General features: G+C 39.0%; 1 protein-coding gene across 6 annotated transcripts in view; it reads left to right on the plus strand.

The window, feature by feature from the left end:
* TSPAN5 (tetraspanin 5) overlaps positions 1 to 25,311 on the plus strand; it is a 105,636-nt gene that overhangs the window by 43,412 nt on the left and 36,913 nt on the right. The window lies entirely within an intron of this gene.

The raw sequence follows: 25,311 nt of genomic DNA on the forward strand, positions 1-25,311 counted from the left end.
TCTTGAACCAAGATATTTACACAGTTCTTAGATGTTAAAAGCAAGTGGCTTGGTATATCTCTCTAGTTTCTTGTTTCATGGGTGATTTTTTTAAAAAAATGTGGAATAGTGCAGGAATACCACTTTTTAAAAACCCATTGTATGCAGAGACATGTATGCAGTGACACACAGAGATAGGCTTAGCATGTGAAAAGATAGAAATTTACATGTGGAAAGCTCTAGAAGCATAAATTTAATGGTGTTGGCATTCACTTAAATTTGCCTTCTGTACATGCTTAGGCCTACAAATCCAATTTTGTCCTGTCTAGAGTAAACTGATTGAAATAAGTAGGGCATATATTAATGCTGACTAACAAATCCCATTTGTTTCAGTGGGCCTGCTTAGTTAGGACTAAATATGGATTTAGCCCTTGAAAAAGTATCTTATTTCCTCCTCTTCCTTCTTCTCAGTTTAATCCACTATTTCACCCTTATGCTGAGGAAATGAATTTAATAGTTACTGTGCATAAACTGTGATAAGTGAAGCTATTTGCTGCCTCATCTTCACTTATTTTTAAAATGATTAAGAATGTCTGTTGTCTTGTGAGCAAGGATCTTGGTTTCTGGTATTCCAGTGAAAGGAGAAGATTCGTGAGAAATAAAGTTTATAAGTGGTAGATGGTCAGAGTGTGATTTATGTGCCATGAAAATTCATTCAGCAGGGGCTGAACATGCAGTTGCCTGTGTTTGCATAATGGACCCATTGTATTGCTGGGTTCAAGGACAAAAGTGTTTGGATTATCTGAGGTAACCATGCCAGTTTATCATACTGTCCCAGTCTTTTAATGACTGTGAGCAAAGGTAGAGTTGCCATTGAAGACATCCACATTAAGGGCAAGTGTGATGTGATATTGTGTGTGTGTGTTTAATGCTTGTTTTCTTTCATTCTGAAATAGCATAAAATGTGGATTTTTTTTTAAAAAGACAAGCAGCAGCCAAGCCTCAGTTCCATTCTCAAAAAGGACAAATAAAGTAGATTATCACAGCAGCAACCCTTTTTGTTTCTTTGTAGTTTCTTCCTTCTGTAAAGCGAGAGGCTTCTAAATCTAAAAGCAAAGAAAAAAAGACTATTCATCATTGGCGTGGGAGAAGGTTAGAGTACTTGACAAAATAATTTATGAGGACAGATTGTTAACTTGGGGACTGTCCAGCCTCTGATGCCTGCCCTTGCTCCCTGTGAAAGATTTGTTATACTTGCCATTCCTAGATGACTTTTGATCATTCTCTCATTGACTGAAATTTGCAATCACACCAGTGCTGGGTCTTCAGCTCACAGAAGCAAAAGCAAATACTAAGCCTGTTCTCCATATACAAAATGTAATTCCATAATTGCATCTACTAGGCTTCTTCATGGAAAACTGAGTGAAGCTGTATAGTAAAAATCGGGAGTGCTCTACTTCTATACATTTTAATTTTGATCTTCAGGGTCTCTTACCTATAGGATAGTAACCAACTTCATGGGCATTACTTCTGTAGAGGAAGCACAGAGGCTTCTTGAAAAGGAATAAAGAAAGACCCAGTGTAACAATAATACTGTATTTTCGTGAAGTAACAATTTTCATTCAAGGTATGGATGCTCTGATTATGATGTCCAGCAACCATTCTCTTTGAGGCTGAAATGTTGACACACACACATTCAGGAATATTGGTGCCATGGGAGGAGTTACAGCCAGGATAGAAAACTGGGAAATACTTTCTGCATTTGAGATGGCATTACTGGTTCTGAATGTCCAGCTAATAAATTCCAGTAAGATTTTATTCAATGACCTACAATAGAGGAGATGGGTAGACATACTTCAGACCTGTTAGATCTTTTTCATGTTATTCCTCACACCCAAAAACAACCAACAAACGGCACACACATCTTGCTTACTTCAGACTTTCTTCATTTCTGTAACAGCAGTCAGGGCACTTAAGTCATTTTGTTGTTGAGACCATTAAAATAATTGGGAATCAGAAATCCTTGTCAATGTATTAGAAATGATCTAGAGAATCTAGCAGTACATCCAGCTGTCTCAGTCCTCCTATCCTGATGCAAACTATATAGATAACTTATTTTGAGAAATGTGAAATAGTAAAAATTACATTGAATGTTGTGTTGAACTGTAGCCCCCTGCATTCGTACTGTTATTGGCTAAGCTGTCCAGCATCTGGAGGACTACATGTTTCCCACCTCTGTTCATAGTAGTGTGTTTTCTTTGACATTACCTTTCATAGATTGCGGCCCATTTTATTTGTTCAAGTGGGCTTCAGCCCATGAAAAGGTAGGCCAAACAGAACCTGTTAGTCTTCAAGGTGCCACAATATGTGCTTTTGCTGCAGCATACTAGAGCTGCTACTTGCACTCCAGCTCTTGTGATTCCTGGATCCCCTCGACCTCAGAATCTGCCCAGCCTTGCTGTTTGTTAAAGTATATGTCTACTCTTTTGGATGAAAATGGATAAAGTCAATAATTTAAAGTGAACTTTAGCTATATGTAAAACAAATTTCTGAAGTTGGCAATAGATAAATAAATAGATAAATAGGTAGATGTCACTTTCTGAAAATTATCTGTCTAGTGCCTTCAACTTCTGAACTGAACAAGAAACTAACCACTTGGCTCTGTTAATTGGCTCTCCCAATTACTCTTTTTAAAATGTCAATAGAAACAAGAAAATGAATTGAGATAGATAAAACTTCATTGAGTACCATATTTAGAATATTTAGCCCTGTATGCTCTAATCTAAAGATGGCTGACAGTAGATGTATTGTTCAAGTCATATGAAAATCCATATTGGAGAACAGAGCTCTTCTTGATTCAAATCAGTTTTTGGTATAATTTTTAAAAGGAGTTCATTGCAGATAATGTTGCAGCTGTCCGGTGAAGCGTCATTCATGATGGGGCACGATGTACATTGGATACTATAAAGCAAGTCACAGATACAGGCTCTAATGTGATAATGACTCACATTGTCCCATAGATCGAGTTTACACAAGTACAGCCAAACTATGGCTTAAAACTGGTAAACTGAGTTTTTCTTCTTGTAGCTTCCCTAACTTCCATCTCTTGGTTGCTACATATGGTTGATGAGATGTCCTGTGAAAACTGAGAAGCTGTGACTCTTTTCAGTTTGAACATCCTTTCAACCATAGGTAGTAACAATCATATTTTTTTAAAATCTGCTTTTTCTGGTTTCTTGGCCAGTTGCAAGCCATGCTTTGTCCATTTAATTAATAATTAATAATTTGTTTTATTTATATACCGCTATTCCAAAGATCATAGCGGTGAACAGCAAGTAAGCTAATTAGCAAGTAAGATTTAGATGTTGAATTAAACCGTAGTTGATTGTGATTAAGTGTGAAATATAAAAGGTGACCCACAAAATGAATTCTCAATGCCTTTAGCAAAGACTGGCCACAGTGGAAGCTGCCTAAAGTCAAATATGACACTATTTTAGTCCTTACATGGCATTTCCTGGTTTCCGCTTTCATGGGGTGAACTTTTTTTTTTTAAGTGGAAATATCACTGAGAAACATTCTATAGAGTCCGTGTTCTTGAAGGAAATCTCTCTTTAAAATGTTTGGTAATTCAGCTCTTTCTTGCTGCTCAGTTGAAGAGTGTTAAATGTAAGAGCCTGCCTATGGCTAAAGAACAGAAGCATCAAAATAATGGAATGGGTTCATGGTAGATAATATTATCAGGTTATTCTCTGCCTTTGGTAGTCCTTTTTTTAAGATTAATTTTAATGAGTTTTTAGTGTAGTGTTGTTGTATGCCTTGAAGTCATTTCCAATTTACGGTGACCCAAAGTGAACCTATCACAGGGTTTTTAGGACAGACAATCTAATTTCAATCAAAATAATATGTAATTAAAGATAAAGAAACAGAAGGGAGGAAGTGGATGGGGGAAAGACATATGTATAACTAACACACAGTAAGGGTCTGACCTCCCATTCCTAACTGTATTGAAAAGGAAAAGAAAATAGAGAAAATACAGTCGCCCCTTCAAGTTCGTGGATTTCAAATCCATGGGCTTGAAAATCCGCAGAGGAGTGACTGCTATTAACCCCAATGGGGTGCACCTCGCATGCATGGACTCCATTTGAGCCTATGGGGCTTGAGTGTGCACGTGTTTTGGAACTCGCGGGGGGGGGGGGCAGAACGGATCCCCTACGAGTTCCAAGGGGTGACTGTATATTATTCTAGCATTACAAATCCAATTTAAGGAATCCTACTTAAATTACTAATAACAGATTATTACTTCATTAGATTTGTTATTGCTCAAAAAATCCATATACAGTATAGCTTTCAGTCTTTCGGAGAGTCTTCAGCTGAGTTATTCTTTAGTGCCCACATTAATTTTGCCATTTGGGCTAACTCATGCCTTTCTTTCTTTCTTTCTTTCTTTCTTTCTTTCTAGCATTTATACCCTGCCCTTCAGCCGAAAAGGTTCCCAGAGCGACTTACAAATTGTTAATTTGACAATTCATCTACTTTTGTATGCTCTGCTTCATCTGCTCTGCTTTTCTCACATTCAAGGAGGCCTTGGAGTAGACATTAAAATAGAAGTCATGGTTTCATCTCACACCTGAACACAGCCAGTAACTTAATCAAACAGCTAGTTGTGAATGGTTCCCCACATGACTTCTGTTGTCTGCTATATCAGACTCATGCTAAAAAGAAACCTTGTTCTTCAATGATAAAATCAACATTTAACATAAAGAATGTCATGAATTGAAGATAGTACCAGAGGGGAACCTCCTGACCTTTTCTAACTATCTATGTAGAATGTTTCCATTTCTCTTTAGTGATTCTTGTGAGTTTTTATTATAAGATACAATGTTTTCCCTCTGCTTATGTGTTTTTATGGGTGGTTTTAACATTGTAATCTGCGCTTTTATTTTTGTTCACTTTAAAATGTCTTTGACTCATGTCTCCTGTAAGGTCCTGACAGAACATAAATAATTTAATACATCTTAATTAAATGTTTGTTCTGTTGTTGTAATAAGTATTCTTGAATCACATCATATTGACTTAAAAACAATCAAGTGTTCCACAATGCAGAATTGGATATGCTTACCTCTCTTTCTCCTTTGCTTATTTATTCATTCATTAATCCTTTTTCGTAAGCTGCTGGCTTTCAGATTTTGAGTTCTATCAAACACAGGATTTCCCAGAGATATTAGAGTGTTAACCACACTTCAGAATTATAGCAGTTTGAAACTAGAAGGCTGTGGTGAGGCCGTTACTGAAAAACCCTTCCCTGGATCCCACCATTCTACATACAATTCTGTTGTGTTGTATTGTATTGCATAATGTAACATTGATTTAATATTTTTGTGCCTTTTTATAGAGTGTTGTATGTATTGATTTTAGTAGTCTGTAACCCCGCTTCAATCCTTGGGAGAGGCGGGAAAACACAAATAAATTATTATTATTATTATTATTATTATTATTATTTATTATTATTATTATTTCTGAATAACTATCAGCCAGTCTCCAATATTCCATTCTTGGACTATTAGAGTGAGAGGTGGCCTGCCAGCTTCAGGGGTTACTGGATGAAATGGATTATCTAGATCTGTTTCAGTCTGGCTCCAAGCCTGGCTATGGGATGGTGACAGCTTTGGCCACCATGGTGGATGATCTACACAGGGAATTGGAAAGGTGGAGAATGTCCCTATTGGTCCTACTGGACTGCTTGGCGGCTTTCGATACCATTGGCCATGGTATTCTTCTGGGCCACCTCTCTGAGATGAAACTTGGGAGCACTGTTATGTATGCCTTTGAAAACTGTTTGGAAACTTCAATAGGTTTCAAATGCTTCAGCCAGAATGCTGCCAGGGCCAGTTATAAGAAGCATTTAACTCCCTTGTTCAAATAGCTTTGGTTAGTTTCCAGGTAAATTCAAAGTACTGGTCATGATCTATAAATCATGGTCACGATTATCTGAAAGACTGTATTTCTCGATATGAACCTGTAAAGGTTTTAAGATCTACAGAGGAAGGCTTTCTCTTGGTTCCACCACCATCTCAGACTTACTGTACTTGCTGACTCAGTTTTCTGCAAACCTCCCACCAAAGTTGACATAAAATTAGGTAGATGTGTTTGCCCACAAGAATGAATCTCAGTCCAAAATCTACAGGTGGGTAATACCATCATTAAGAAGATCTTAATTTCCCCAGGAATGTTCAGACTTTTTACTCCTGTAGAACCCTTTTCAATGCTGTGAGATTTTGGGGGATGCTGGTGGGAGAAACATTCTGCACATTGTTTAGGAGAGATGATAGACCTTTGCAGTGATAGAAGCCTCATTTTTGCAATATCTAGGGATCAAGATACTGCTCTTGGGTGGATCTGAGGGCTACTTGGCTTCCAAAAAAATTTTTTTTCAGTTGTGTTTCTCCACCCACAAATTAAAAAATACCAAACTCATGAACAAAACAAAATTGGATGGAAGTTCTGCAAGGCTGCGAAGAAAAATCCATGTGCTCCCCCCCCTTTTTTTAATCTAGAAAAAAGGATAGTCCAGACAGGTTGGCGTAGTTGAGGGCCACCAAAAACAAAACAAAAACGAAAAACAAACCAGTCTTTGAGGGTCTCATGAAATCCCAGGGTGCACTTTGCCCATCCTTGTCTTATGGCTAGAGCTTCGTGTAGTGAAATCTTGTTAGACTGTGACAATCATCTTGAGCTTTACTTACTGAAGTAACACCTTTGGTCTAAACATCCATTTAGGGGACCCACTTATTTTTTGTTTAAAATGTATATTTGTATGAGGATGGCACTGCTGTTAATTACAACAGCATGAGACCCGTAGTAGGTCTTGAAGAGCAGTGAGATAAAAGGGCATATGGTTCTTCCCTAGTTGGCTGTTCTGTATGAAATGATGGTTCAGCCCACAGGAGCATTAGGCACTCCTATTTTTAAGGATTTGTGATAGAGTGATGGATGAGGACACTGTCCCTTTAAATAAGAATTTTTCAATCTCAAAATTTCTAACACAGCAGAGGGTGAGGTTACAGCAGGTTATACTTATATCTACACATGATTTTTACTCATACAAAAGATTCATATCTATGATTTTTTAAAAACTGCTGCTAGTTTCACTGCTGATTAAGACTTTTGCTTTTTTTATATAATTAACTCATTTAAAAAATACTGTTATTTCAGTTTTAACATATAAATGCAAAGGCATGGAGGGAAATACATAAGGTATAAACATAGATTAATCATAAGCATTAATACAAGTTGCCCATATGTCCCAAAAATATTTACTTGGATTTGGCATTACCACAAGATAAGTTCCTGTACGCCTAAAGATCCTTAGACCATTGAATGTTGGGTGGCATTTCTGCTTCTGTTTCCAAGTCATTGTGGCTCATGGTAAAGTCTAGTCCTGGAAAAATGGTGGTTAATCTTAACTATCATTGCTTGAAGCAATTCATCTTCATAAATTAGCATTTTCCCTCAACAGACTGTAGTTAACATTAGCCATGGCTTAAGTTTTAAATACAGTGCGCCCGCATCATACGCGGCTTTCAACATATAGTGAAAGCCTCAGCTGCAAGAGGTAATGGTGTGCACGCCGCACCGCAGGCACAAGTCCCATTGTTTTCAGTGGGGCTCCACCATACACGGTATTTCCCTTATGCAGTGATCCCCACATAAGGGAAGAATGCACTGTATAAGTGGGTTGAAATCACCTGTGGACTTGAATTTCATACGGTTTTTTTTAAAGACAAGGAATACTCAGAGGTGGTTTTGCCAGTTCCTTCCTCTGAAATATAGCCTACACCACCTGGTATTCATTGGTGGGGTGACCCTGCTTAGTTTCAAAGATCAGATGGGATCTGGTGCATTTAGGGTATTTAGGCCATAAGTGAAGTTAGGCTTTATTAACAACACTAATCTGTGGGTAAATTAAAATAGCAGCAAAAGCTTCTCCAGCCTGGCCAGGAGGAAGAGTGAGGAGCATGCAACTTAAAGGCTTGCTGTACTTTTTCCTTGTAATGTTGAAATGTTGTTAAACATTATATGTCAATGCTGCCATTGCTTTAATATGTTGAAACTAATCCCTTGTAAATCAACATTCACAACCTGCCTGTAGTGGGGGTAAAGGAAAGTGGTGAATTGCAGAATATTCGTGTGAGTTAAACCTAGTCCCAACTAGAGTAGACCCACTGAAAATCATGGGACTTACTGTACATTAGTGTTGACTAGCAAGTCACATGCATTTCACTGAGTCTTCTTTTTCTGTAACTAAAATTAGATTTAAATCTGTATGTTCCAAAAGTGGTAACAGGATCAGGATTCACTTCTGGGCTTATTTATGTGCTAACAAAGTACAATTGTGTGCAGTGAACAGTCCAAACAAAATAAAAACCAAATCCTTTTTATCCAATGGTCCCTTTGTTTAGAAGACTGATAAATAGCAACCATGACTGGGAAGGTCTAAGGAGGAAAACGCCTAAATTCTCACCTCTCTTACACTAATGAGATCATGTGGTTTAAAGGGAAAGGAAAGCTGTGCTGTTGGATTTTTCCCTAATAGAAAGAATGGACTTGTCTGGGGTGTGGTGCGTTTTCTTTTTTAAAAAATAGTTGGCACGTGTGATTTTCCTTGTGAGAAATGTGTATCATACCAGAACGCCTTCTCAGTTCCCTAGGAGTGAGAGGATAAAGGCTGGCAAACTTCAAGAGTGCAGCCTTGCAGCAGACGGATCTTAGCAAGGCTGGGGGCCAGTTGTTTTCATAGCTTTTCTTTTATCAAGCCATCTGTACTTCATACAACTCCATCTCCTTGTGGCTCAAAGAGATTTCCTAATGCTTTTCCCTTGACCAGTGTGTGCCAGCAGAAGGGATTAGTTGCTAGCAAATGGAAAATACTCTACCTGGCAAAGGCTTTGTGAAATGGAATAGGGCTGCAACCCAATTAAAGCTGTTTTAATCCATTGATCAGAGGGGTTTTAATTGTTTTAGTTTTGTGACATCTTTACATGCTGTTAAAAACAAAGAAAGTATACTTTGCTTTTTTTAGATGGTGTGATTTGTATGTTGGCTTCATTTTAGGAGTGACATTCCTCCTGCCTAAAGAGAGTACACAATTTTCTTAAATGCTGCCATTTAAAAAAATAAACAATTTACCCTTTAAAAATCTGCCTAGTTTTAATTGGGACTGGGAGGTTAATTTCTAGTCTTTTAAAAGTTTTTAATATGTTTGTTTAAAAATTTTATACACTGCACTTTTATTCAAAATGGCATTTCAAGGTGGTATGCATAAAAATACACTGCATATTAATTCAGCAATGTCCAACATGCCCAAAACACAGTTTCATGTGCCTAGGCAAATGAAAAAGCTTTTAGCCTAGTATCTCATCCAGACGTAATGCAGTGACAGTCAGGTACTATCACAGAAGTTTCTTTCCTTGATGCCTAATGAACATCTCTTCTAGGCTGTTGCATTTCAATTGATCTGATGTGGTGGCAGGGGTTGGTTTCTGATAATTTAACTTTTTTTTATGACTGCTGCCATATTTTTGCCCTTTCTTTGAATTTCTAAAAATTTCTTTCCTGGGAATGTGCAAGGGACCAGCAACTGATAGCTGGTAGGCCAGTACTTGCGCAGGGATCAGTTTTGAGTAGATCGATTGCAGAGGAAGGCTTCCATTAGTTTTTGCAAATGGACAGCTTAATTAATTAATCCTAGTAAACACTGCAGCTTTAACATGAACTGAACTTTCCCCCTTTTCATACTCTAAGACAAGACTGGGAAAAGTGCAACCTATGGGCACCATGCTTCAAACCCCAATCCTTCACCTCTCAGTCCATGTTCCCCAGGACCCCGTTTTGACTGACTGGGCCCCTTGTGCCCTTTACAAGATGTGTGGGGAAGAATTTTTACTCTTTTCCCCTGAGCTATTTTGGGGTGGAGTAGAGCTTCATTTCTCAGACTAGGAGCAATTTCTCTTTACTTTTGGATTTTTCAAGAATGGGTCCTCCTGGGTCTAAAAGTACTCAGGGAGTACAGATGAAATTGATCTTCACATCCCCTAGACATTACAGGGGGCCTTTTGATTAAAAACATTTTATCCGCTTTGATTCCCCTGGAAAAAGGTGGAATATAAATACATTATATGATGATGATGATGTCAGGTGGCATGAGATAGGAAATGTGGCTTTCTAAAATGAGTCTTAGAACAGATCAAGCCTGAACTCGCCCTGGAAGACAAGATGATAAAGTTGAGATTGTCGTACTTTGATCATGTCATGAGAAGAAATGACTCACTGAAAAAGACAATAATCTAGGAAAGGTGGAGGGATGTAGAAAGAGAGGAAGACTGCATGCTAGATGGATAGACTTTATTAAAGAGCCCACTGGCCTGAACTTACAGGACCCAAGCAGAGCAGTGGAAGATAGGGAGTCTTGGAGATGTCTCATCCACAGGGTCACCATGAATCAAGATCTACTCAAGGGCGGTTAACAACAGAAAGATCCAGGGAGGACATTGTATATCCCCTGGACCTCTGGATGTTGCAGGTCCCTCTTTTAATTTTACTGTATTGTATTTGCAGAACCTTACATTTTTGTTCATGTGAATAACTTCTTCTGAAATATGGCAAGTACAATATTTTTGTACACTTGATAACCTGTCACTTGTAACACACATCACATTCTAAGCTGCCCTTCCCTCCTTACAGGGAAGGGTACTTTAACCTTGTAGTACTTTCAAACAAGAAATCTGACATGTTCTTTCTGAGATAGAACAGAGGACTTTATTCTGAGTATTTTTGTCTTCTCTGCCTCCTTCCAGCCAGAAAAAAAAATACCACTTTGTACAGTTTTCACTGAATGGTCCATCTCTTGTGGATATGGAAGCTGCTGTTCTGACAGCCCCCATATCTCGGGACTGATTTTTTTAGGGCATTATGGGGATTGCAAAATGGATGCCAACACAGTTGCTTCTGCCTCTGGTATTTGCAGTAGTTACAGAATGATGTATCTTTGCTGCTAATGTTGAGACCTTGAAAAAAGCAATTGATGATATGTAAAGTCGAAGGCTTTCATGGCTGGCATCCATAGTTTTTTGCGGGTATTTTGGGCTATGTGGCCATGTTCTGGAGCCTGGCCACATAGCCCGAAAAACCCACAAAAAACTATGAATTTATTATTTTTTTTGCCAATGGAGAAATTTGGGCACTAATTCTTCTGTCCAGTAAGTAGGGTGGAAAATTTTGAGATACTATTTAGTGATAGCTCTAGGTGGTACGGTTCTGTGAAAAGAACTGTGTGCCACATCAGTGGCTCTGTGGTTACATTTGCTCTTGCTTCTGATTTTCCGCTTTTAAAAAAATCATTTTTCTCCTTCTGCTGTTTTTAATCTAGCATGCAAAGCATATTGATTAGCAATTGCATGGGTATTCCATTTTTCCTTTTTATGTACGGTTTATTTATTTTGATGGGAAATGGTAGGCTCAGTGATAAGGACTGCAGTGCATAAATGTCAAGGCCCAAGTCTTTGTTGGAGCAGCACTGTTTTTAAAGAGGCAAACTGCTATCCTTAAAAGAAAAAGAAAAAAAGAGGGGATAGAATCATGCAAGTACTTGGATATGAATTATGTTTTTTCAAAGGTACCAGCTATATGGAGGGTGTGATTCTCTTTTTACAACTGCTTTCCTGGTTACTGGTCTATTTTGGGGCACAATTCGAAGTGCTGGGCTTGTAAAGCTGATTATAACTTGGAACTATGCATGAGTTCAGGTTTTAAAATCTCTGGGGAATTGCTTGATTCCTGCTCTTGCTTTTTATTGTTAGGCACCTCAAATTCCTTTTTGAGAAGAAGCAGCAAGTATAAATTAACTAATAAAATAAATGAATAACACATGCATAGGATACCTTTTTCATTCTGTGTAAGACAAGGAATACATTGCCTTCCTCTGAAATATAGCCTGAAGTACCTGATATTCTTTGTTGGTCTCAATCCAAGTGCTAACCAGGCATGATGCTGCATAGGTTCTAAGATCAGACAGGATCTGGTGCTTTCACTATACTTAGACAGGTCCCCTACTCTATTCGGTTGCTGATGTGTGCGTTCAAGTAATTTCTGACTTATGGTGAACCTATCATGGGGTTTTCTTGCCATAATTAGTTCAGAGGAGAATTGCCATTGCCTTTCCCTGAGACTGAGAGCATGTGACTTGTCCAAGGTCACCTAGTGGTTTTCATGGCTGAGTGGGGAATCGAACCCTGATCGCCAAAGTTGCAGTCCAACACTCAAACCACTTAACTACACTGGCTCAGTCCCAGCTGCTAAAATAGTTGTGAAGAGAGGAACTCCTGCAGGAAAAAAGGAAGTCTGGGTTATTTTGGTTGTTGTGTGAGGGAGGTAGTGAATTCCTGCTACCGCAATAAACAAAAAGTTCAATACAAAGCCATAGCTTTCAGCTATGGTTGTGTATTTGACTAACAGGATGTCACCTACTATGTTCATCCCTTACATTGCTTGCCTAAATTTAAGGGAGGTAAGGCACTAAGAATGGTTGGTGTATTAATTTTAGCACACCCAACAAACTGCATTCTCTGGTGTAACTGGCCATTTATCTACTTCCCACAAGGGTTAGAGCCTTGTACAGTCATTCATCTGAACCACATGTAGGGCTTAAACACGAAGAGGAGAGGCAGGCAGCATATAAAACCTTACCCCAGTGTCTCCAAGTAGCTGATGTTACACATTGATCTTTGAGTGCAGAGGTTTGAAAAAGTCTCTGTAACAATGCTTCGGTGAACACAGGCAACAAAAACTCAAATAAGCGGAAAGATTGGACTCCTGCTCAGGAGAGCTTTGTAACTTTCATCTGAACATTATTTCAGAGACATTGTTCTAGAGCCACCTTCAGACCACTGAACTTAACATGTGCATACATCTAGTACTGGGGTAGGTGGTATGTGCATACTCATGTTCCCAGGGACGTAGCTAGGATTTTAGGAAGGGGGGGGGGGCCGGACTAAGTGCCCCCATTTTAATAATGGGGGTTGAGGGGGGGGGGGGGGCCCGCCCCCCCATTTTTTTTTTCTAGGGGGGGGGGGGGCCCGGCCCCCCAAACCCCCCCCCCCCCCGGCTACGTCCCTGATGTTCCTGTCCTCTGTATTAGCTCTGTGTTTGCTTGAGTAAGTGTATGAGCAGGGCTTTTGTCTCTTCTGAGATTTGTACTCAGACATCTCCTTTCTCACTGCCACTGTCTGAAGAATCACTTGCACTATATAGTTCAATTTCAGATTGTCTGTTCATTGTTACTAATGCATTCTGTGAAGCAGTCATTTTTAATTTTTGCTTTTTATTTAGAAACGGAATAGTAATCACTGGAAGATTTACCATTTTGATGGTTCCATGGGAAATTTTCCACTCCACTTTACTGAATATAAATCAAATCAATAAATGGCGCACACAAGCTTAAGAAGAGGGAAGCTTGATCATCAAGGGAGACTGCATGTTATTTTTTTTATGGCAATCACAGCTTCCCTCCCAGGAAATAGGTTTCAAAGCCAGCAGTAGATTGAAATGATTTCTTTCTTCTGCTGGCCACGAAACCTATTTCTCTTTCCTGTGTAGCTTTGACTTATCAGCATGGAGGGTCTAAAAATTGTATCAGAGAACATTAATAAAATAATTGGTCTAGTATCAAGAAGTAGTATTTAAGCTGGTTAATCATTTATGGAGAAGCTCAGCATATGTGATGCCATTCCAGCTAATGCTCAGCTAGTATGGAAATGGTAAATGTGTTTTCTGTAGACATGAATATCTCCCAGTGCAGCTAGCCAAAAAGTTGCTGGTTCTCAAGCTCAGTGTTAGAGATTTTGAACTGTAGCTAGATGGGTTTCACTCTCACTCCACAATTCATAATGGAACTCTGAGGGCTAAAATGCAAGGCACTGCTGCCCCTTTCACCTCATCTACCCAATTCATGCAGGTTACACATGAATACAACTACTGTCTCATCTAGCTGGGCAAAATGTCATGTGGCCCCAGGCCCAATTCTGAAAGCTGTGTGGAAGCAATTAGTTCAACTATCTGGCAAGAGTGGTCTGTCCTTCCTCAGTCTGCCTGTTGGGACAGGGAAGAATGGGGAAGAGGAAAAGGGAAGGCAGAAACAGAGAGAGAGAGGATTTGAAGACATCTTGGAAAAGTTACTTTTTTAAATGACTTCCATAATCTCCCTGGCTATTGTCCAGACTGGTTGGGGTATTCTGGGAGTTGACCAAAAATTACTTTTCCAGGCTTAGTTCTGCGTGCTTCATTTTGAGAAGGATATAGACAAATTGGAGCAGGTTAAGAGAAGAGAAACAAAGATGAAAAGAGGTATGGAGAACAAAGCATATGAGGAAAGGTTGAAAAGAAGCTGGGCATGTTCATCTTGGTGAAGAGAATACTGAGGGGTGACATGTGGATTTCAATGGCCATAGTCATGTTTGTCTGAAAAATCAGTATGTAAAGGAATCTTGTAACACCTTTGAGACTAACTGAAAGGAGGAAGTTGGTACAAATTACCAGTACTGTACCTGGTGCTTTGCAAGGAGGTCTGGATCTGGTTGATTTACCATGAGAGAAGCCAGCCTGTTCCTCAGTCAAAAGTTTTTTTGAGGTCACCCATATCTCAGGTTTATCCAGTAGATGTGTTGCATATAGCTTACTGATCGTATCCAGAAGGCTAATTGGACTATAGTTCTTAGGATCGGATCTAGAGCCTCTCTTGTGTATAGGGACCTCTACTGCCATAAAAAAAATGAACTGATAAAAATGTCATTGAAAAATATACATAATCATACTTCAGTCAAAGGGAGAAATGCATGCATTAGAAACTACAGTACATATTTTGCAGAAAATATGTGGGCTTTCATATAAGGAGAACAGTTGATAACACGATAGTACAGGTAGGATTTGAAAGAAACTTGGAGAAATTGGGACTTAAAAGTTTTTCTCATTTGTATCTAACAGTGAGTGATAACTGCTTTCCAGGGATTCTGGGTTTCTATGTCTGCTTGGAAATGTCAGGGGCTGAGCTTCAGATATTTTACGTGCAAAGTACATGGTCTGCCATTGAGGTGCCATCCTTCCCATAACAATGTGAAGTCGAAGGCTTTCATGGTCGGCATCCATAGTTTTTTGTGGGTTTTTCAGGCTATGTGGACATGTTCTAGAAGAGTTTCTTCCTGACTTTTCACCAGCATCTGTGGCTGGCAAAAGATCAGATGCTGGCGAAACATCAGGAAGAAACTCTTCTAGAACATGGCCACATAGCCCAAAAAAACCCCACAAAAAACTTCCCATAACAATTTGTACAGAAGTGGGGGGTGGTGCAGCCCATGAACTACATGGGCCCCATTTAGTGCCCTCTGACGCTCCCCAAATCATCCCAAAATTTTCAAAATGAATATTTGGGTAATGAGCTAAAAACTGGCAAAAGAGGGCTCAAAACTGTTGCCAGACATGGGGAGGGGTTGCCCCCCATGCTCCCAAAGTAGTCCAAAATTCCCCCCACTTTTGGCCAAAATTAAAACTGGAAGTAGTGTGACATCACTTCCAATTGTGCCAGGTACATGAGTGATGCTCATAAGAGGGAAGGTGCAGGGAGGGAAAATGCCCCTGCCCTCTGTGCAGTTGCCAACTTCTGAACTTGTGTTCCTTCCCTTTTCTACATTCATTATGATCTTTGTCAATTCAAGAAGAGCTGACACAGAAGGTTTACATGAAACTGCTGGAAACATAATCCTGAAAACTATTGGTCTGTATGTTTTTGAAGCAATAGGAACAGCAATCACCTGGGTTCTCTACTTACCCCATCTGGATACATCAGATCGAAGTGAAACATGATTCACATGATGGATTTTGCATTTGTACCTTTTACTTGTAGATGCCTCTGTGGAAACTGCTGTGCCTTTTCTTAATGTGAATAAAAGTAGAGCTGAGGTGAATCATGTAGTTTAACAACTCTTTGCTTTTGAAATGGGCCATCCAGCAATGCCCAAGATGTGATTGCTATTAAAGCAGATTTCAGTATTTGATCAATAATACTGTGTCTGAAATGGTGTCTGGGAATAGACTGAACATCTGGAAACATGCATCTCCTGGGTGGATACTTTTGTGATAGGAAATCAGTCAAGAAGTAACTAATCGCTCATCATATCTTAATTTACTGATATTTAGAATGAAGTTTTCCTTCTGGCTGCAGTTCAAGGACAAATAAGCAGACTGGAGGCTAGTCAGAGACTTCTTAAGTAATTTTGCATACACTTATAAAGTTTATATGAATCCAACAGATGCCATCAACAGCTTGCTTTCCCATGGTAGCTGGCAGTGATTAGCCATCTTTAAAGAAAGTCTTGTGTTGTCAGCTTGTAGCAGCCATGGAAAAGGACACTGGAAAAACAATAGAATCCCCCTATGTGTAGGCACATATATTATTGCATTGCTTTTATGAGTCAATGCTAACTTTTCCAGATGTAACTGATAGTTAGAATTAACCATGCAAGGGGATCTTGTAGCACCATTGAGACTGAAAAAGATGTTGGTAGCATAGACCTTCATAGTCTAAGTCTGTTTTATCAGATGCAGTATACTTATTGTAGTTAGCAGACTTTGTCTACGGAAGCTTGTGTTGCCAACTTACTTCAGTCATCCCAAAGATGCCACAGGATTCCATTACATACTGATCCAGACTAACACGGCTGTGTCTTTGAATTTTAATATTATCCAGTTTGCCTGCGTTTGGGTAGTTTGACATTCTTAGGGTAATCTGAAATGGAAATGAAAATGAAAATATCTGGGGGGGTTTTAGTTGTGATAAAGGGTGACTGTTTGGTGGTGTGCATGTGTAACATGCAGTTTTGGTAGTGCAAACCCCTTTTTTGTACACTGATGATGATCATTGATCCCCTGGGCTTTTTAAAATATCATCTGAACATATTTTCTTTCTCTTGCCATTGCCTTGTTACTTCCTCTCTAATTTCAGCAGAAGGCTGTAGTGGTATTGATTGTAAGATGCCCTATTAATGCATTATGGAAGGGCAGGACACATTTTTAATATAATAGGAGTGACCATATGGCTAAATCTACTATGCTGCTGTATCACTAAGGATCTTAACAGGAGAAAGTAGGAAGATAAATATTGTATATCATTTTCATGTATATCATGATAGCTGGAACATATCATATCACTTAATGTGATATGGTATGATTTGAACTGCAGTTCAGGTTTTCTGGTTTAGTGACTAGATGGGCAAAAATAAAAGGAAGAGCTTCTTACATAGAACTTCCATCAAGACAGAACTGGTTTTCTTTAGAATTTTTAAAGTAATCTTTTGAACTTTCGACAAAGACAAACTTGAAAAGAAGGCAGCCAGAAGTCCAGAGTGTAAAGAAAATGTGAAAAGAAGTTCCTAAAATTTTAATCTCAAAGCAGTCGACACTTTTATATATATTGCCAAATAGAATTTATGTTTTTCACCCTTTAAATTTCCCATATATTTTCTGCAGTATCTTAAAAGTACTGTAACTTTTTAAAAGTTTTAAAATACTGTAAGTTTAAAAAGAAGGCTATCAATTTTTGATGTTTTGGAGTTAGCAAAGGATGAAATATCAAATTTATATGACATATTGATTAAATCTCTTCAAAAATTTGGCTGATCTGAATCTCCTTAGCCATTCTTGATTGGGCTATGCTTTTAGAGAAAACTCACTCTTTTTAAATAAATCACAGGAGGGGAATGGTTTAATGTCTACCATTTAGTATGTTTCTTGCTATATTCATTGAGCAACTTCTGTCCATATGTATTTTGAGTGAAGACAGCTGAACCACAAGGATTTAATAAAACTTAACAAGGCAACATTTGTAAACCTAGAAAATCACTGGTAATTAGAGCTACGCTGAACAATGTCTCAGCTGTTTTAAATACAGTGTTTTATTTCACATTCTGCTTCAGTGATAAACTTAACTGAAATTCTTGAGACCAGGGATGGGGGACCCTTGGGCTTTCATGGTGTTTCTCTCTTCCAGTACTCAGCAGCCCCAGTCCCACATGGGCTGCATCTGCACTACAGAAATAATCCAGTTTGACATCACTTTAACTGCCATGGCTCTGTGCTGTGGAATTCTGGGATTTGTAGTTTGTTGGCGGCACCAGAGCTCTTACAGAGAAGGTTAAATTATCTTACAAAATTACAAATCCCAGAATTCCATAGCAGTGAGCCATGGCAATTGAAGTGGTATCCAACTGGATTATTTCTGCAATGCGGATGCAGCCATGGTCATAGTCAGAAGTTGTAATCCAAAATATTTGAAGGTCAAGGATACCTCTGCTGTAGAACAGACAAACTACAGTATATCAAAATTCCCTCATCTAGCTTGCATCATATCCTTGTATTTGAAAAGCTGAGGCTTTATAGGATTTTAATAACTTGACTCAGAAAGTTAACATTTTCATCTATCATTCATAACAGCTGACTTCAGTCTATGCTAATATTTTCTGTACACCGCTTTGATCATCGCGGAAAAGCGGTATAAAAATAAATTATTATTATTATTATTATTATTATTATTATTATTATTTGACTGGAAATTGCATGTTTCTATTGTTCTTTTTCAGCACAAATAATTATATGATCAGGTCAAATATCAGATATCTGGTTAAGTGTTCCATGTATTCACTATTTCTTTGTGTGGGAGTAAGCAGCCTGATGTGCTCTTGATGCTTTGAACCCCAATCTTTGGCTATTACTGATGCTAATTTAAGCTTACATGTTGTAATCCAAAACATCCGGTGGACACCAGATTGCACACCTCCACCTTGGTCAATATATCTACAGAGAGTCTTGCTTTTAATGGCTAACATATTGGCTTGTTAGTTTGCTCCATTCCATCTGCTATTGCGGACGCGTCCATGCTGCCATTAGAGAAAACGGGATGGGGGCTTACCTGAAGCCCTGTTGTCCCCAATGGTGGTGCAGCTGTGTGCACAGGCTGTCACTGAGGACAGCAGAGGCTTCCTTGAAGTCTTGTTGTCCCTAATGTTGGTGTGGCTGTACCTGATAATGGCATGGCCATGTGCAAGCCCCACCATTGGGGACATCAAGACCTAAGCATCCATGGATTTTGCTGTCCGCAGGGGGCCCAGAATGGATCCCCTGGAGATACTAAGGTCCCACTGTATTACCCATTTTAAACTGGATAGTTGTAAACAGGGATGAGTAATGCATCAGTAAATTAGGCAACAGAGTTGTAATCTTCTTTCAAAATCATTCTCTTTTGGACTTAATGGGGCTTAACCTCAATTTAAGTGGGTTTTAGGATGCAGATCTGGTCTTGCAAAAGCTTGTTGAGGATGAATTCCCTTTCCTAGCAGAATTTGTTTCATCTGGAAGGATAATGAGTCATGATTCTCATCTGTTTTGTGTGTTGGATGCATGAAAATCAGGGATTATTAAATGTCTTGGGTTTGATTCCTTGTCTCATCAGGATTAGAATATATGAATCTGGCCGTCTTCTTAGTAAATTCATTGAGTGTCATTGTTTTCTTTTATGGTTTACCTGTTTTAGAAGCCAAATCCATGGTTTAGAATCTGGACTGTGGCCTAGTTCAGATTTTATTGCTCCACCCAGGGGAGAAATTTGCAAAAGTGTTTAATTTGTTCATAGACATTATGCAACAATCATTACTCATTAAACAAACAACAGCATCTGAAAATTCAGCTGAACTCATCTCTCTTAATGAAAGCATTCTAGAGATAAGATGATTTCTGAGCTAAATACTTGTTTTCTTTAATTCTTCTGTTCTTTCTCCTTTCTCTTCCCCACCCTTCAGCCCTCCAAGGTGCAGGAAAAGTGTGGATGTTTTACTGTGATTGTTCTGCTTGAAAAAAAGCAAAAGTAATCATAGCAATGCTCTCCTGCTCATGACAGCGTACATCTGAGAAAAGTGGGGTCTCAGTACAGGTTGTTCCATCATGGCCTGGGAGTACCTATGGCAGATGGAGTATAATAGTTATTCCCTTCTGTAATCCATTGTCTGCATTTATTAATCATTATATTCTCTCACACTGCAGCCTTGTTCCAGCCTTGGCTAGAATCAGGCCTCAGATTAATACAATAGACAACAGCCTGAAAAAAATTACACAACTGTCTGCAGATAAAGGCACTTACATCTGTTCTAGCTTGGGTGTTTTAGTTTGTAGAACTATCATGGATGTAACTTTGGTCTCTGCTTCTGCAGTGATCAGTGGATCATTTTCAATTGTTACTACCCAAGGATGTGGACAGGATTCTTGGAGTAGTGAGAGTCACTACATATGTGCAAAATCCTTGGCCTTCCTCGCTCATAAAATAACTTGGAGAAAAATGTCAAATGGGTAGAGGGAGTGGCCTGTGCTTCAATACAACAGAGTATGGCTGCAGTATGACTAAAAATGACAGTTGCACCACCTTTGTTGACATAACCAGCCCTCAGTCACACCATACAAATGATAGAATTCAAAGCTATAGCCATGTTAGTCTGTAGAATCAGTATGTGGAGAGATCTTGTAGCACCTTTGAGACTAACTGAAAGAAAGAAATTGGTAGCATGAGCTTTTGTAGACTTCAGTGTATTTCCTCAGATGCACTTGGAATAAAATGAATTAGGCTTAGTTGAGCTTGATGAATGGACTTGATAGAGGAAGTATAACTCTGTTGATTCTTCAGAACCCTCTTACTGTTCTTTACAGACCATTGACCATGATCTCTTTTTGGGCCACATTTCAGTGATAGAACTTGAAGGCATTACTTTACAATAGGGGATCCTTCTGTGATGCCTTGGCCATTGGCCTGTGGAATTGAATCCATCAGGATTCTGTTATGTTCCTCATGCTATTTGATACATCCATGGAATTACTGGGAAAGCTGGTCTGGAGTAACCACTACTGTGGTGATAACACCCAACACCACTCCTCCTTTTTGCCAAAATTCAAGAAGGTTCTTTTGGTTCTAAACCACCGTCTGGGTAAAGAAATAGGGATTCAATCTGTGAATTAAAAATTTACATGTACTCTTAGATTAAGCCTGAGCCTTGATACACAGATACACAGGTTTCTGGAGTGGTTGTGAGTACATTTAGATAGTTAAAGTTTGAGTGCCAGTTGCACCTGTTCCTGGAGATGTCTGATCTTATCATGAAGATAATAGCCTTAGTTAATGTACTGTATGTGGGGCAGGCTTTGAAAATGTCCAGAAGGTTCAGTTGGTCCAAAGATTCGTAGCAAAACTATTGGCTTGGGTTGATTACATTATTCCTGTTCCACTGGCTACCAGATTGTTTCTAGGCAAAGTTCAAAGTACTGGCTATGACTATAAAGTCTTACATGGCAGTCTGTCTGAAAGATTGTATTCTCTCATGTGAGCCTGCCTGGCCTCTGAGATATTTTCAGGAAGCTTATCTAACAGTCCTGCCATCCTTAAGGTAAAGGTAGTCCCTTGACATGAATGTCTAGTAGTAACCGACTGTAGGGAGAGGTGCTCATCTCCATTAGTAAGCCGAAGAGCCAGATTACTCCGGTGGTCATGTGGCCAGGATGACTGCACCAAATGCTGTTACTATCCCACCAAAGTGATGCCTATTTATCTACTTGCATTTGTATGCTTTCGAACTGCTAGGTTGGCAGAAGTTGGGACTAGTGATAGGAGCTTACCCCATCATGCGGCACTTGGACCGCAAACTTCCAACCTTCCGATCCTCAGAATTAGTGCTTTAACCACTAAGCCACCTTTAGAGGCATGTATATGGCTCCTGGTCCTTGCTTGTTATCCTTTCATTAGTAGGCACTTCTCTGTTTTTAATTCAAAGACATAGCTGTGTTAGTCTGGATCAGCATGGAAAGAGATCTTGTAACTTAATTGAAAGAAAGAAGTTGGTAGTATAAACTTTCATAGACTTATGTCTACTTCATCATATGCATCTTTCTCTAGTTAATCTCAAAGGTACTGTTTACTGTTTTTAAGAAAGTATTTGTAATAGTGTGGTGTGCCATTTTAATTCCTTAGAACAAGAAAATTAAATGGATGTTTTAAAATATTATAGGTGATGGCCAGTAATTTAAGGACATTCTCGGTTTAATTATCAATGGAGGAATAAGTAAAAGCTAACTTTATGGAAATATGGAATCCATTTATATGATGTGGTTGTAACATCAGAGCAGTGCCCACTGTCAACTCATGAAATTTTGGTGTGATAATTTCTGAGATCAGAAGACCATTCAGTTCAAAGACTGTTGTGAAGTAATTTATAAGACAATAATGTGATTACTATTAAAGGTAAAGGTAGTCCCTTGACATGAATGTCTAGTCGTAACCGACTATAGGGGCAATGCTCATCTCCATTTTTAAGCTGAAAAGCCAGCATTGTCTGAGGACTGTTCTGGTGGTCATTTGGCTAGCATGACTTCAGTGAACGCTGTCACCTTCCCACTGAGAAGTGGTACCTATTTGTCTACTTGCATTTGCATACTTTCAAACTGCTAGGTTGGCAGAAGCTGGGACTAGTGATGGGACACCCCATCTTGCAGCACTTGGGCCTCGAACTGCCAACCTGCTGATCTTGCATCCAACAGAGTCAGCATCTTAACCACTTGAGCCACTGTTTTTATTACTGTTATAGTTGTAAAATTAAAATAAGAAAACAATAATTTTATTACATTTTAATACTCATATTTTGAATATTATAGATAAAAAATATTCTGTCTATAAAATATAGATTTTATTTGTTGTAATTTTGTAAGATACCATGAAGCCCAGTTCTGAGGGGGGAAAGCAATTTATGGATAATAACAGAAGATGCTATTCTCTGAATTAACAAACTCTAGATTATCTACTAAAAGCATCTTAGTGGGTTTGTGAATTCCTTTTGTTTGGTCATCTTTCCCATGTCTTTCATGGTTATGAATTAGCTATGGTTTGCAATACCTATGGCTCAGATCTTGGGGAAGTCACAATGTGTGTCGTTTCTTATGGCTCTCATTCCCTATGCCTGTTTTGATTCTTGGGTACTGTGTGGTTGGAGGACTACTATATATGTGTTACTTGTTTCTGAAGGCATGCCATTTCATCTCTACTAGTGTTACCACAAGAAAAAAAGACACAAGAGTAGGAATGTATGTGAGTCTTTCCACTACATTGTTGCTTCTGTTTTGCTTTTTCTGCAGTGGAGAGTGAAATTATGAATATGTGTTGGCTTAGAAAGGTATGTCAGCTGCTCCCTTTTTAAAAATTAAAAAGTTACTTCTATATTCACAGTAGTGGAAAATCCATATCTATATTCCTTTTCATACCCTTTTGGCTACTGCTGATCTCTGAAGCAGTGTACTCGCCTTGGATTTGTGTAAATATAGTTTGTTAATGGATATAGTAATGAAGAGAAATATATACTAAACATTACCTCAGAGTTTGAAGACATAGCTTAAGTGCAGTACAGAAACATGAGCCTTTGGCAAGGCTCCTGGAAAAGTTCATAACCCTGTGATTTGGCGACCATTCAACATCCTACCTGGGCTAACTTGTTAGAGGAGAGCTACATGGAAGAGAGCACTTTTGATGTTTGTTATGTGGGTGTGTGCAAGCTGTCCACTAACATTTGGCATATGAACTTCAGGCTAAATTCTTATTGAAGAAGCAGGATGATTATAAAAGGATTTGTTCTAATGAGACATTACTTTTACTAACTCTGTAAATACATAGAAATGGCATTGGAAAATATCTTTGAAAGGAGGAAAACTGAAAGTTTTCAGCAAAACAAATTGTCATAATATTGGATGACTGAGACTATTTGAAGTTCTGATGTTAGGAGCATAGAAGCCAATATAAATTTCTACTAATGCAAATGGGGCTGCAGGTTGAAAAGACTGCGTGAGTAAATGATATCTTCACTTTTAGAGATGTAGCTTTCAGTGATCAAAAAACACTTTGCATTATTAAATAAATTGCAGAGCTTTCCACTGTGAATGGGACTAGGGCAGATGTGTGTTCTCAACCACAGCTTTTGAATTCCAACACTCCCTGGGTGTCCTGAATATCTTATCAATGTGAGCTTAATTTGTTGGTTCCCAAAGCTTAAATTTCCAAAAGATTTTCTTAATATGTCCCAGTAATGCTACCTTATTTCTGTACAACAGTTAGGAGATTAAACATGATCTGTGGACTATATGTAGAACATTGGCTTAACTTGGCAGAGTTAAATTTAAGCTGATTCATATATAGGTTCCAAGTAGTCCAGCATCCAGAATTTGTTTATTTTTTAATACTAGCTAGCCAAATGCAGCTAGCCATGTATTAAAGCTTTCCATCGCTATCAACAATGAGCAATGAGGGATGTTGCAGTCCAGCAGCATCTGGCGAACCACCAGTTCCCCATTTCTTCTTCAATTGATCTTGGATTACTACCGTTTATTTTACCTGGGATTAAGACACAATTCAAAGAGACTGGCTTCTCAGTTGACTTGTAGTTGCTTGTGTTGTAAGTCTCTAAAGGTTTGTCCAAAAGTTGGTCTAAAATGCATTAAGAACATATTTCTTAAAGCTTCACAACATCTTATGTTTACACCTGTGTTCTCAGGCTGTCTGTTATTGGGGACCAGCAATTCTCCCCTGCCCCAGCGCATCAGGACCAGAACTATATTGGTTCCTATTGGGTACAATTGTTTCTTTCTTTCCTCGAAACTCTCTAGGAACCGGCATCCAGTGGTTTAGGGACTGTCACTGATGCAGGAGTCACCACTTTGACTAGCACTGGTTTAGACTGAGAGCTATAGTCTTCATCTGTCTGTCCGTCATTCTGTACCTAAAAAAAGCCACCAAAATTGCTGTGTTATTTAAGAGGACCCAAATAAAGACAAAAGTAAGATTTTGGACCAAGGGGTGAAGAGCAGCCAGAAGCTGCTCCCAGCCTGATCACCCTGGGCCCCTGAGGGCGCCTCCTGCCATAATCTGAAATGGATCATGGCAAGGAGCAGAAAAGAGCCACTCCTTTTGGGGCTGGTTTTGGGCCACCCTAGGTGGCCCTGGGGTGGCTTCCAGGAGCTCCAGGAGTGTACTTCATCTAAATGCCATGCTCCTGGAGCAGTTGGAAGCTGCCTCCCGTCTGTTTCAGGCCCAAATCTGTCAAATACTCCAGGCATTTCCAACACCTAGCATTTTTTGTAGGTTTTTTTTTTATTTTTTTTATTTTTTTATTTTTTGCTGTAGAATCACATTTAGGAACCTGTCCGGGAATGCTGCCA

This window comes from Sceloporus undulatus, chromosome 5, assembly GCF_019175285.1.
Source record: "Sceloporus undulatus isolate JIND9_A2432 ecotype Alabama chromosome 5, SceUnd_v1.1, whole genome shotgun sequence".
NCBI classification, from domain to species: Eukaryota; Metazoa; Chordata; class Lepidosauria; order Squamata; family Phrynosomatidae; genus Sceloporus; species Sceloporus undulatus.